Source organism: Condylura cristata, unplaced genomic scaffold, assembly GCF_000260355.1.
Source record: "Condylura cristata isolate star-nosed mole 26May11 unplaced genomic scaffold, ConCri1.0 scaffold00043, whole genome shotgun sequence".
NCBI classification, from domain to species: Eukaryota; Metazoa; Chordata; class Mammalia; order Eulipotyphla; family Talpidae; genus Condylura; species Condylura cristata.
In genome coordinates, this window is record NW_004567144.1 from 3,233,989 (window position 1) to 3,245,466 (window position 11,478).

At 36.3% G+C, this 11,478-nt stretch overlaps 1 protein-coding gene and 1 pseudogene across 4 annotated transcripts in view; both read left to right on the plus strand.

The window, feature by feature from the left end:
- EDA (ectodysplasin A) overlaps positions 1-11,478 on the plus strand; it is a 390,933-nt gene that overhangs the window by 70,626 nt on the left and 308,829 nt on the right. The window lies entirely within an intron of this gene.
- On the plus strand, positions 1,214-1,718 carry LOC105854501 (annotated as a pseudogene).

Below are 11,478 nucleotides of genomic sequence, written 5' to 3' on the forward strand. Positions count from 1 at the left end.
TTTTGTTCAGGAGTTTTATGACTCTAAGTATTGGCCTATAGTTTTGATTTATTTTGTGATATCTTTACTTGATTTTTGGTATTAGAGTAATATTGACCTCTAGGATAAGGTGAAAAATGCATTTACATCTTCTATTTCTTGGAGGAGTTTGTGAATGATGAGTGTTATTTGTCTTTTAACCTTTATTAGAATCTACCAGTGAAGACATCTAAGCCTAGGCTTTTCTTTGTGAGTAGTTTTTTTTTTTATTAATTCAGTCTTTTTTATGTGTTCCAGTTCTATTCATATTTTCAATTACTTCAGTCGACTTTTTAAAGTTTTTTTCTAAGATTTTGCCCATTTCATTTAAGTTAACTAATTTATATACATGTATTCATTCATAGTACTTTTTTTTAAAGATTTATTTATTTTTATTCATAAAGAACTGGGGTACAGGCCAGAGATGCGGAGGGTGAGGCTTCACCAGAGACAGAGTGGGGAGCAGAACAGGCAGATCGATGAAGTACACTGCGGGGATCGAACTCATGCGGAAGTGGCTTAAGCTTCTTGGTGCTGTGCTTTAACCCGCTGCGCCACCAGTAAGTGCCCCCATAGTACTTTTTTAATAATCTTTTTCATATATTTTTAGTCAGTAGTAATATCCGTCCTTCATTCCCAGTTTGAATAACTGAGTCTTGTTTTTGTTTCATTAATTTAGCTAAAGGCTTTTAATTTTTATTTTTAAGTTTTTTATAAATATAATAGCTTATTTTTACATTATTTTGTACATTTTTTTTTCATCTCAATTGTAATCCCCATGGGTTTCCCATCACCAAGTCACCCATGTAAAGACTTTCAATTTTTATTTTTAAAGATTTATTTATTTATGCATACAGAGCTGGAGTGTAGGCCAGAGGTGCAGGTTAGAGGATTCACCAGAGATGGAGTAGGGAGCAGAACAGGCAGTTCTACTGAAATATACTGCTGAGGGGAATAGCCAGTGGGTCAGGAAAGATCTGCCATACTATGTGGGTCACCTCCTTCACCAGGGTTCAAACTTATGCTGCAGTGACCGTAGGAAGCCCCACAGTGCTGCTTTAACCTGTTGTGCCACCAGGGATGGCCCAAGATTTTTCATTTTTAAAATAATCTTAAAGAGAGGGTGAGTTCTCAAGAATTCTCCCTGTAACTATGTGTTTCATCTTCCCTAACTGGCCTTATGTTATCTCTGAAAATGGTTCACTTCTTACTTGACTCAGAAAATCCTACAAAGTTATGCAAATCAAGAGGTTCAGGTCTTCATTTTCATTTTAAGAACACTTGTGAAACTTCACAGGCCATCAAGTGTATGCATATCTGCAAAGCCACCAACTATCTGAAGGCAGTCAATGTACAGAAGTAGCATGTACCATTTCTGTAGGCATGCACAAACCAAGTTGTAGGGCTGGACACAGAGTTGGTGGCCTAAAGAAAGTGCTGATTTTTTGCTGCAAATGTGTAAAAATGTGAGCAAAGCCAAACTTAAGGGTTTAGATGTACCCATTGAGCACCTTCAAATGAACAAAACCTCCAAGATGTTTCTCACAGTTTACAGAGCTCGTCACTGGATTAACCCCTGCATGAGTTCTCCCTCCCTTACTGAGATGATCCTTACTGACAAAGAGCAGATTGTTGCTAAACCAGAAGAGGAGGTTGCACAGAAGAAAAGATATCCTAAAAAAAAATTGGCCCAGGAATAACCTCAACATAAAATAAATGGAAATAAAAGTGAAAATAAATCTTAAGACTATAAGTAGATTTTCAAGGGAAGAATCATATTAATAATTAGAAGACAGTTAAACGATCCTTGTAATATCTCACTGGAAGTGTGTTCTTGGCCACATGTTTCTTAAAATTTTGGCGCCTCAGTTGTGTCATTTACAAATTGGGGTGGTAAAGCTAGCTTCACAGATTTGTGTCTAAGATTAAATGAAATGCATGTAAAATCTAGCATAATACTTCTTCATAGTGGATTTTCAATAAATGTTCATATCCTTTTCTCTGTGCCTTTACATTGACCTCAGTTTTACTGTATTATTCTTTGGTTGCTAGGTCTAATTTAATACAGTAGGCATTAGAACTGTCTAGAGTAGATAGACATATCTCTTAAAGTCTCAAAATATTTTTTTGCACTAACTGCCTACTGTAGAACCAGGATGATATTCATTGTCATTAAGAGTTAGGAATATAATCAATTTCTGATTGGAATCAGTGAAATAGTCATAATTTAATATTAATTGTAGATGAGTCTGAAGTGAGATTTTATATAACATTATCATATCCTTTATTATTTTCATATCTCAGTAGTAATTAATTTTCCTATGAAATATCCATAGAAATAATTTCTCAATTCTTGAAGGATAGCGCCATGCCTAAGATAAATTTTAACATTTTGTGAGGTGTTATATATGACCTTCTAATGAAATTTTATAGTAATTTTACACTATTATATATAATGAACAAAAAAGCTAAAAAGTTATCAGAACTTTCAAATAGTGGTATATAATTTATCTAGGTAAAGAGAGTTATCTGATCCAACTTATGAAAAGTTTCTGCTTCCTGTTATTAGCATTTGCATTTTTTTATTTTCTGTGTATCCTTTTGTTTAATTTCCGTACATGTGCACATGCATTGCTTGCTAATAATTTGGGCAAATAAAAACATTTTTTCCTATAAACTTTGAGTCAAGGAAGAGTGACTCCTATTTGGAAATAGGAATTGAATGTTTTGTCACATGAATGAACTTAGGTTTGGTCCAGATGTTTTCTATTCTTCTGAATGAGGGAGATTTGATGGTGGCTCACTTCACTTGTGTCTGGACAGCTGTTTACACTTGTATCTCCATGAGCCCCATTACTGGCTTCCCCCTGTGGATGTTCTGCATAGCTGGAATAATTGAATTTCAGAGTTGGATTATGGTTAGGATATGTATGAATCTCTGGCCTAGCCTGACATATGTGGAACAGAAACATCATGATTCTAACACTGATGATAAGTAATCCTCCATCTCCTGAGGGTACATGTCATTAGAGTTCCCAGGGGTAACCTTTCATCTCAGTAGTTCCTAACTCCAACCAGAAGATGTATTTTTCCTATGGGATATAGACAGGAATACTCTTCAATGGGTGAGAAACCATTCTTTAAAGACTTGCTTTAGCTAGTGCATGTGCTTTAGTAGCAATGTGATCTTAGGAAAATTATTTCATCCTCTCTGAGTTTCATTTTTCATGTTATAAAATGCAGCTGATTGTAGTAGGATGGGTATGGAGTTTTAGTAATGTGTGTAAAACACTTAACATACAGTGTCCATGTTATTGTAAGGAAGCTTTGTCAAAATAACTTATTTCTTGTGATTCATCTGGGTATTGCTATGGCCCCAATAAAGCTTTCTTTACTTCATTAAAAATTTGGATGTGGACTACTTGGTTTAATTTTTAAATTTAATTTGTATGATCTAATTACTACTGGTAACAAGTCACGCTGTTTTATCCTGTCTTACTAATGAAATTAGTGCTGCCATTTCCATTCTCCTATTTCAGTTTCTGTTCAGAAACATGCTTGTGTTGACTTATGTATTGCTACCAGATCTTAACATGCTGCTGTGTTCTAGCTAGTGTTCCCTTTTTGCCTAGTATGTCGGCAAACCAGCCAGGCCAAATGGTATATTACCAATTAAGTGTCCTTGTTGGCTGGCACATTGTTGTGATAACAGGAAATAGATCCCATGAGATGAAGAGACTTGAATATAATAGGACTTATATCTGCTTTAGTGATATTATCAAAGTATATTTATGAACCTAAAGGCTCTTATAATTGGAAGATACTTTTAAAGTTATTTGGTCCCATTCAGTAATGATAGCAACTATTTGAGTTTTCATTATATAAAAGGTATAGTGATAAATTATTACTTATATTATTTCATTTAGTCCTCATAACAACTCCTAAATGTATACTACATTTTACCTGCATTTGTATTAATAAGGAAACAGAGAGGTTAACTTGCCCAGGTTTACATATCTAAGGCTAGATTCAGGTCTATTCTCAATCTGAATCCACTTTTGACTCCAGAACTAAGTTTCTCAGTACATTAAACAGTGACCCTCCTAGAAGTATCCCTTCTAGAATATTCCTGAAATATTATTCTGTATACTCCTTGAATATCTTTAAGTATGGCTAACATTGTTATCTTCAATCACCCTTTACTATTATTTGACTAATTCAATGGGTCTTTGGAAAGATATTGAGCTAAAATTTGATTTTATTCGTTATAACACTAGAATAACGGGCCATTAGAGTAGGGGGAAGTGGAAGATTGCCTGATTCCCTTCATTTTGCAGATGAGATATTTCAGTCTAATGATGGCAGGTGAACAAGATTACATAGCGCTTTAAGAAAATTTGCCCTCTGGACTTTGATAGAATAACTTCTTTACTCTTTAGATCAATACTTGTAATATTTAAGCTACCTTTATGTTTCCTTTTACTTTTGTGTCAAACATTCCACTATTTTTATTCCTCCCTTTGATGAGTGTTCCTTGCATTGAGTAATCCTACTTGATACTTGCTCTCAGTTGTGTATTTCCTCCTTTAAAAGGGAACACATAGAACTGTGCTCTCTCATTATTTACATATTTATTCATCCAGCCCAGAATACAGTGGAATTATGCCTTCCTTTAATCCAGTCATTGGACTTATATTAGTAGATCAAGAGTGCTGTAGACTTTCTTTTTCAGCAGCTATATTATGAACTTGTGACCATATGAAAAGAATCATTTTAAGACAAGGGGCATTTGTGAATTCATAGTTCTGATTCAAGAATTATTTTCCTCAGCTCTGAATCTCTATCCTGATTTCATCTGTGATCTGTTTGCTTAATGACTGATTTACTAGAAAAATGAAATGACGCTTATAATTGTTACATATTTTATTTTATACCTATATGCCTACATTTGATTAGTTAATTTATAAACACTAGTATTTTCTACATTCACTGTTCAGGTCTTATTTAGATGGGCTAGCTTATAGGCCACTGACTTCTAATAGAATTTTGGAGCTAATCATTATCAGAAGCCTAGATGATGAAAAGCTTTCTTTCCCAAGTAAAAACTAATGATACCCTGAGTTAAATGAAAATGGCCTTACTGGAAACTCAGAGTATATGTTATCTTTCTCTCCCCTCAAGGAGGAAGGGAGCCAGAAATATAATGTATATAAGGTTGCAGAGTTAGAGTAGCTGACTGCTAACTGACCTGAATGACATAGTTAAAGAAAAAGGACATTGCAGAATGAAGAGAGGGTGTATTTTAATTGGAGTTCAGATACCTTTACTAGTTATTCCTTAAATGATTCACACAGGCTTATAAATGAAAAATCATAAAGTATAGTAGGGAATAAGGATTGAGCTTCTTATTACCACACTTTGGGTAGCAGAATATTTTGTTGTATTAATGTTTTAATGCTTAATGGCGATTGTAGCATAGAGAGAAAGATTGGCATGTATAAATATTTATGGGGGTTTTGTTTGCAGTTTGAAAAACCTCATCTACCTAGACTAAAATCTCTGTACCGTGATTTTCCTGTCTAAACTATTTAGACTACTACCTTGCTTCCCAGTCATCCTATGCAGAAAGCCCTCTGTATCTCCATTTAACTTTTCTAATATTTTAAACTACCCTAGGACACCACATATAAATTATAGCCATGTGTAGATACATTTTGTTTCCTACTAATCATGATTCGGGAACTAATTGAGTTTTCATCTTTTTGACCTTCATAATTCCTAGTCTAGCGCATATATATTTAATACATGTAACTATTTACTGTAATAATTTTAGTGGTCTTCTCTAAATCATAATTTTTTCTCATCTTGTCATGACAGTATTACAGGTCCCAACCTAAGAGAATGGTTCCTTTGCCCTCTAGGAGTAAAATTCGACAGCAACTGCTCTATGTAGTTGAACCAGGCAAGGTTTTATGAGAAGCTCATTCATGAGGGAACCAGTGCTGGAAAGGATAATTAAGTGTGGCCCCACAAAGGGAGTTAGGAGGAGATGGAGAGCAGCATCATAACGTATTCCGGGATGAGCTATCCTCAAGCATGTGCAGATGGGTTATACTCCAACTGTGTATGTGTGCTCTCAGATTTCTCCCTCCAGGAAATTGTGAGATAATCATTAGTTAGGATCCAGCACTGTTTGTCTAGCTGGGTGCCTTATGGTCAATATTGTGAGGCAGAAAGAGGAGTATAGGGAAAACATATGCTTTGTGGAGTCAGACAGCCTGGCTCTGTCACTTACTAACTGTGTGAACTTGATCAAATGACTTTAGTTTTAGTTTCTCTTTCTGTATGAGCTTTATAGTATGTACTGCAGAGGATTGTTGTAAAGATCAAAGTGTCTGTCAGTGTAATGGTGTAAGCAGTCATAAGATGTTGCTAGGTTCTATCTTTATGACATTTATTTTCAGTGGAGAAGCAAAAAGGTTGTGATAGATTAGGTGGGTATGATCTGAGGTACTATGTCAAAGATCTGGGGAGTGTGGAGGAGAATGAAGTTTAACTGGAAGTATGTGGAAATATTAATATTAATAGAAGTAATGCTGTTTGGCACTTAATTTATTGAGTATTTTCCAGTTCACTGAGCATACTTCACTCAACCAACCTCTGGAGATCTGGTTGATTTTGTGATGTGCGTTGAAGTGCTGTTGTTTAGTCATGATGATTGAGCAGCCAGAAAACAAAGTAGTGTTTGTCAAACTTGTCACCTCCGTTACCCCCAACACCCATCTCCATTTTACTAATCCTTTTGGTTGGAAGGGTGGTTTATTTTAGTCAGTTTGTTTACCAGAGGATGTAACAAACATATTCATGTATTTTGTTGCTCCCTTTTATGTCACCCATTACTACTTCCACTCTTCTAAGCAACACTTAATGGGAGCAATATTTCAGAGTTTGTCTGCATAGAATAGTCTTTGAGGTTTCTTGTGATTTCTATGAAGTAATGAGAAGCATAATTGAACGGGTGAAACAAATTTGTTAAATATGTTTTGGGAAAACAATGACTGGTTTTAAAGCAACAAGTCAACCTCAGGTTCACTGTTACAGAATCAAGGTGTGAACAAGGGAGGAGGGATTGCGTAGATTTTCTGAAGACATCTGAGAATATAAGTGCTGCCAATAACAAGGCTGATTCTGAAGGGGAATGGAGGAACCTCTTCCTAGTCACTTCCAGAAGACTTGGGAAGCTTATCATTAGCACTACTGCAATGAAGATATGATTTCAACGAAACCACTCACATCATCTTGTCTCTGTTGTCATAAATTGCAATATTTCAAACTGTCACAGTGTAAAGAATTTGGGGATCAGATAAAAGTCTAACAAGTACTACATGAAAAGACATAATTTCTATTAAACACTAATATTTTACTTAAGATAGAACTGGGCAGATGTATTTAGAATCAGATTCTTGTTTGAAAGAGTTCCCCCCCTCGCCCCCCCCCCCGTCTAAAGCAGAGACCACAATTAGAATATTTCTGTGTTAGAATTGACATAAAGAGGTCACCTAGTTCAAGTTCTCATGTCCTTTGTGAATCACCTCTAAAATATCTTTACCAAGTGATATTTCACTTGGCTTTAAGCTGTCATCTTAAATAGCTTAGCTAGGACTTGGGAGGTTGGGGGAAGTCTGGGGAATTAGTTAGGGCATTTAGTGGGGAAAGCAGAGGTACTTCTGGCTTCTTTAGGGAAAAGAGATAATGGGATTAGGTATTCCTGAAATAGGCATTTACAGAGAGAAATTTAGATGTAAACATCAAAAGCAGATTCTATGCCACCTTCAGAACCCCTCCCATGACATAAACCTCTTGCAAAACACATGATCTGGAGTGGCAGATTTTTGTTCCCTTGCAGGTGTCACCGTCCTAGATTTTAACGTTATCAAATCTAGGATATCAGATCTAGGAGTAATGGAGAATTTGACCTCATCATCAGAGATAGCTCATGCCATTTATAGGACAATACAGTTGTTAACAGTCTTTATTTAATACTACAGTCAGCTACCCTATGCCTGCCTTCCCTCTGCAAAGACAAACTCTCTTTTCTGGCAGTCAATCAGATGGAAGACAAAAATCACCATGTCACCTTGAATTGTCTTCCCCTGCTCTAGGCTAAATATCTTTAAACTGTTCATTGGTTATTTTGTTGTGCATTCCACACTGTAGCACACACTGTAATACCCCAGAAGCTGCATTTTCTCACATCTTAAGAGTTTTGCTCTCATTGAGAGTGCTGATCATGTCTTATATTTGAAAATATCCAATATATACCAAGTATTTGAATGAGAGAAATTTGGTATTTTTTGTTTGTTTGTGTTTACTCTCTAGAATATTGTTGTTTGGATATTTTCAGGCTTATCTTTAGTTAGACAAACATTTATGGAATGTCTGTGTGTTAGACACGGTGCCAGCATTTACAAATGTTAACAGTGTCCCTGGCTTCATGGAACTAAATTTTAGTGTGAGACACAGAAAAGGGTGTGGACATGCAAAATTGCTGATGAGAATGCAATACAAGGACATGTGTAGCACATGGCTTTACTATTGGGCAAAGGGTCTAAAAGTTGAATCAGAACCTTTCACATCAGTTCTGGGCCTGGCCACTTGCTGCCACAAATGCCAACAAAAGGGCCTTTGATGTAGTGAAAAGGGGGGAAAAGTTTCTGTTTTAACGAGTGGAGTCCAGGAAGAGGGAGAACTGGCAGTGAAGAGGGAGGAGAAGGCCCAGTTACCAAACTGTAGGCACAAGTTGGAATTGCAGCTACGGAGCTGTAGAATGGAACAAGCCCTGCTCTATCTGAGCTAGTGCCTGTGGCTCTCTTGGGCAAAGTCTTACTAAGTCCAGCTGCCTCCAGGGCAGCAAGGGTGCATCAGATATCTACAGCTGGTAAGGTTGGGGCTCTTCCTCCAATGAGTGCAAGAAGGGCAAAAGTCCACTGAATATCTGATTGCAGGGGACACTGCCTTCTGCAACAATGAAAACAAGCTCATTGGTGTAGTTATCTATTAAAGTCTTTTTCTTAAAGAGGATCTTGCAAAATGACTGTTCAGCTCTGTCTTCTTCCCAGCATCCTCCTTGTTCAGGGTGTCAGGAATAGAATCCATCCTTCACCTTACTCTGGGTGCAATTTGTGGCTGCCTAGGAGGTCTGGTGGGTCACTCCAAGGGCTGGAGGTTGCAAAGCTCAACTGTCCATGGCCATTCCAACATTTACTGTTAAGGTTTTTGACACTAGAGAAGGCTTTTGTTTCCTATTGTTGAAATATCAAAAATAGTCTAGGTGTATTCTGATGAGACCTGGTGATCACTTTACTTGTATGAATATATGTCTATTATATATTGCCATGATTACAGTAGTTTACCATGATATTTTCCTTTTTAACATAACTTGTTCATTTTTTCAATAAATTTTTATTGAACACTCATCAAGCATGAGGATCTATGCTAGGAATTGTGGATACAACAGCGTCTCGAGGTAGACATCTATAAATTGAATGAAGCTTAATTTCCAAGTCTCCTCACATTGCAGGTGTACCTTCTGAAGTCATATAGTTAATTTTATATTTGTAATTTGTATTCGTTTTCTTAAAGAGGATCTTGCAATTTGTATGTACTTCAAGTTCAACAAAACCTGTATCTCTTGCTAGAAAGAAGACAGAGCTCCTATTCCTTCCTCCCATTCTGATGGGAATAAAAGGGTTAGATCAGGTAACACATTAATAAACAATAGGTCTAGAATGTGTCAGGTGGGAGTAAATACAGAAGAAAATTCAGGCAAGTAAAAGGTCCAAAAAGAGTAACTATGTTGGAGATGGGAGTTGCTGTCTCATTTTTATGTTGAGGGAAGATCTCTGTTGTAAAGTGAGACCTGGGAGAGAAGAAGGAGAGACATGGCCATGCAGATACGCTGGCGAATATCCATGTAGAGAAAACAACCATGTGTAAAGGTACTGAGTCTTGAAACATACTTGTACTTGAGACATCATAGAGATACTAGTGGAGGAGAAGCAGCGGTAAGAAATCATGAAATCATAATGATTCATTCAGCTTTCCATCAACTCAAAACTCCTGTTATATTTAATTGTAAATTTGGACCTTCATGAAGTTCTTTTTTTTTTTAAGATTTATTTATTTATTCATACAGAACGGGGGTACAGGCCAGAGATACGGAGAGTGAGAGGATTCACCAGGGACAGACTGGGTTGCAGAACAGGCAGATCGATGAAGTACACTGCTGAGGGGAGCAGCGGGCGGGTCAGGAGAGGTTCTGCCGCGCCATGTGGATCTCCTCTGGGGCAAGCGGGGATCGAACTCATGCGGAAGTGGCTTAAGCTTTTTAGTGCAGTGCTTTAACCCACTGCACCACCAGGGAGGGCCGTGAAGTTCTTTTTTTCAGAATTTTTAGCATATACATCTTATATATATATATTGTTAGCTATATACCTAAGTGTTCCATTTTCTTCAGAGCAATTATACTAGGTATTTGTCTTTTAAGTTTTGTTTTCTGTTATTTGTTGTCACTATATAGGAAAGCAATTTAGTATTTGTATGTTTATCTATTCTATGCCCCTAGTGAACTGACTATAGTTCTAGGAGTGTTTTTGAAGTTTTACTGGGATAATCTACATACTTTTAGCATCTGCATATAAAGATATTTTTATTTCTTTCTTCTAATCTATATATCAACCCCCAACCCCCTTCCAACTTTCAGCACTAAGTTTAGTAACAGTATGAAAGTAGATATCCTAGTCTTATTTCTATCTTAGTGGCAAAATATTCATTCTTCCATCACTAAAATGATGTTGACTATAGGATTTCCATAGATGCATTTTATGAGGTTAAACCCCTACTATTTCAAATTAAGTTCCATTGGTTGTATTTTTCTCATCTTTATACTTGTTAATTTGCTGAGTGTTTTGTATCTGTGTCCGTAAGTATGATTCCTTATTTTTCCTTCTACATTTGGTTCTTTCCGGTTTTGCTTTATCTGTTTTGAGACTCCATTGTTTGCTGTATACACAGTTGAAATTGCTACATCTTCCTGGTGGATTGATCCTTTACCATGATTTAATATTTCTATCTACTTATAGTAACTTTCTTTGCATTGAAGTCTACTTTATTCTGTAAAGTCACTATTTTTTCAAAATATTTGTCTTTTTCAATTTTTTAATAATAAAATAATTTATTTTTACATCATTTTGTACATTTTTTATCTCAATTGTATTCCCCGTGGGTTTTCCATCACGAGTCACCCGTGTGCCATCACCATAGTCCCATGCACTTCCCTTCCCCCTCAATCTTTTTTTTTATTACAAAGTTTATTTTTAAATCATTTTGCACATTTTTTTTCCCATCTCGATTGTAATCCCCGCGGGTTTCCCATCACCAGATCACCCCTGTGCCACCACC